This window comes from Alligator sinensis, unplaced genomic scaffold (genome assembly GCF_000455745.1).
Source record: "Alligator sinensis unplaced genomic scaffold, ASM45574v1 scaffold619_1, whole genome shotgun sequence".
Taxonomy (NCBI): domain Eukaryota; kingdom Metazoa; phylum Chordata; order Crocodylia; family Alligatoridae; genus Alligator; species Alligator sinensis.
The window spans coordinates 1080815-1084489 of record NW_005842134.1 but is presented as its reverse complement, the minus strand read 5'-3'; positions in this window follow the sequence as shown (position 1 = coordinate 1084489).

Sequence of the window (3675 nt, the reverse complement as noted above, 5' to 3'; positions counted from 1 at the left end):
GGGAAAGAGACCAGGGTCCTAGCTTACATGGATGACCTTAGCATCCTGTGCAGGGACAAATGGTCAGTTGAAAGTGTTGAGATACACACAGGTCTATGAACCAGCAGCAGGGACCAAGCTCAATGTGAACAAAAGCACCTGCCTGGCATTGGGAGAACTCAGGGACTTGTCAGCCCTGGGGGTCTCCATCCCCTGCGAGGGGGTCAAGATGCTTAAGGTACAGTTCGACCCTGAGTTGAATGGATGGAAGACATAGGAAAGCAGAAACTGGGACTGAAGTACATGTACCGCCTCTCCATAATATGTCACCCAAAGAATACAGAGGGCCATGTGCATCTTCTTTTGGGGATGCAGGTGGGATAAAGTAGTGGAGAGGCCACTGTATAAGACCAGGCAGGGGCAGGGGAATGCCAGACATCCTGCTGTTCCTCTGAGCCAAGTACAAGAGCCAGATGTGCAATCTGGTGACCAGGGCAGAGATGAAAATGGCCTGCTTTGTCAAATACTACGCAAGGCACCTGCTGAAACGTTGGCAGGTATACACACCACCCACCAGGAAGCTGTGGACCATAGAGTAGTTATGGTTCTACATGGTCTTTGATATTTTTGGAGCAAGTGTGACCTGCTCAAAGAAGCCCCTGAAACCATGACCAACCACCAGAAGATGCAGGAAGCGTTTAGAGCCAGAGACAGCCTGTCAATCATGGATCTGCTCCCCAGCGATGGCTGCCAGGCCATGTGGGAGTGAATCTTCCACAAGGGCCTATGGAAATACCCTTGAACTGGCAAGTAGCCCACCGGGTACTCTCCATGTAGGCTCTGAAACAGAGAAGGGCAGAAGCCAACCCAACTGCTCCGCGGAAACCTGCCCCTGGAAAGCAGAAACCATCAACTACCTCCTGTGGCTCTGTCCATACTCCAAGGACGTGTTAAAGAAAGTAAAATGACTCCGCTGGGTGGTGACAGGTGTCAAAACCATGATGAGTGAGGTGGTGCTGTACAGACACCTGACCAAACAACAGGGGTCTCCATCAGCCGGCTTTGATCAGTTCATCCTCCTGCCTCAGGAGCACACTGTTGAAGATCAGGAACCTGCTGATGTACCAACACACAAAGCTCTCAGTTGAGGACCATGTTAAAATGGGACTGAGGGAGCTGCAGACTTCCTACCAGCAGCTGGAGGAAAAGGATGGGAAAGAGGTGGCAAAGATCATTTGGCAGAGGAACTACTGGCACAGACTGATCAAATATCTCTCTCTCTTCCCCTAAGGAAGAGAAATGGATCTGCTCCATTTTTACTGTGTGACATGTCTAGCAGTAGAAAGTGAGACAACAGGCAGAATTGAGGGAGGGGTGTGTGTGTGTGTGTGTGTGAGAGAGAGAGAGAGAGAGAGAGAGAGGCAGGGGGTAGGGAAGGCAAGTAGATTAATTTAAAGAGCGGGGGAGGATGCATTTAGGGCCCATGTCTGATCAGAGCCTTACAAAAATGATAATTATAAGTGAAATAAGAAAAAAAAATGAGGCAGTCCAGATAGCAGGGACCAGAAGCTATGACAAAAACATAACATTGTTAGCACTGGATACAGAATTAGCATAAGACAGGAAGGGCGACTTGGTGATTAGAGCACTAGCCTGGGATTCTGGAGGCTGTGGTGCAAGTCCTTCCTTTGACGCAGACTTCTTTTGTGACCCTGGGCAAGACATTTAGCTTCAGTTCTGCTTTCTGTACAATGACTGACTAGCACTACCATCCTTCCTGGGGTGTTGTGAGGATAGTAGTGAGAGGGTCAGATGTGAGAACTATAAGCTGGATGAGTAATACAGATAGATATTTCATGCTAGGGACCCCAGCTGGCTGCAGGATCACAGGAGCACAAATGCAGTTTAATACAGCATGACCAACCTGGGATCTAGGGTTATATTTTCTTTCTAGCACCAGGCTGATGCCAATGCAGAGTGTTTGGGTACGTTTCTTTCCTTCTCAAACTGGACATTTACAAGACAAATTCACTGACCAAAAACTGACCCAGAAACAAAACCAAGCAGCAAACTGCAACTCCAGGATGGTTTGAAATGAAGTCCTAGAAGACAGTCCTGACATGGGAGTACTCTGCTGTGCTCTGTGACACTTTTAACACCAGGGAGCTCAAAAAATCCTGAATGCGACCATGGTTGAGTTACTGAAGCACCCTACAAAGCAGTGCAGGGAGTGAGGCTGGCAGTGGGACTGCCTGGGAAGGCTCTGGTAGTGATGTTGCTGCAGTCTGGAGGTCTCAGTCAGCAGCTGCATTGTGCTAAATATTACATCACTCAGGGTGACATCTTGGCCCTACTGAAGTCAATGGCAAAGTTTTCCCACAGGCCAGGCCTTTGTGCACACTGAGAGTGAGAGTCCCTGTTCTGAGGAGGGAAACAGAAGTGACATGGCCAAGGACATGGAACAGCTCAGTAGCAGAACCAGGAGTAGAACCCATCTCCTGCTCTGCCCTCCATGTCCCTAGTCTTCACACTACAGAGGAGGGCCTGCTGCTGGTCACAGATCTTAACAGAGGCTGTCCCTAGGGGAAGGATGGGTTTTCCATACACAGAGAGGTGGTCAGCTCTGTTCCTTTGAAGTCAGGCAGAAGGCATGGTAGGTTTGCAATATAAACTAAGGTTAGTTAGCCTTTTCCATACACAGGCATGCAGGTATCTTAACACACACAATCCATGTACTAACACACATGTACACACATTTGCCTCACTAAATTCTCTTGGGAAAGGGCAGACACAGAGATCTGGTTCCTGAGCTGTTATACAAACACACCTTGCTTTGGTTTGCACAGGGCTGGTCCTGCCTTGGGCAGCAGGTTAGATCAGGTGAGCACTTGGAAGTCCTTCAAGTCCAGTTTCTCTAGGACAGCGTTTCTCAATCTGTGCATCACAACCCAAAAGTGGGTTGCTAGAATATATGAAAGAGTTGTGAACAAACTTAAAAAATGGATTCTCCTTTAAAGGAGAAAAATGTGAGAGACTGTGACTTTTTCCTTGCAAGCTGGCAGATTTCCAGCTCAGGAACCAGCTCTCTGTGTCTGCCCTTTCCCAGGAGAATTTAGTGAGGCAAATGTGTGGACATATGTGTTGGTACATGGATTGTGTGTGTTAAGATATCCAGGGGTTTAGGTTGTAGCCGTGTTGGTCTAAGGACATAGGCAGACAAGGTTCCTTGGGTGAATTTGATCTCTTTTATTAGACCAACCCAAATAGTTGGAGAATAGTTATTAAGCAAGCTTTCAGGTTCAAAAACCCTTCGTCAGGCTAAGGAAGTGTCAGCAGCTAGTGTGTGCTCTTCCTGGATGGAATGAAAAGTTAAGATATGCACACACCCACCCCCTGCCCCACACACTGGGGAGCTAGGGCCTGGGTCGGGACTGGCCACCAATGTTTACAAATGGGTCCCAGTACAAAAAAGGTTGAGAATCATTACTTTATGATACTGCGTGTGCCCACCAGTACACCCCCACGTAAGTGTGCTCCCTTACATACATGCAGGTACACAGTGGATATGTGTACGCACTGCCCACACGCGCGCCCATGAAGACTTTCCTGCCTACGCATACAGCCCTGTGTCCAAACACAGCCAGGGTCACGTGGCTTGGCGTGCACTTGCAACGCGCTCACATACATACACCCCCC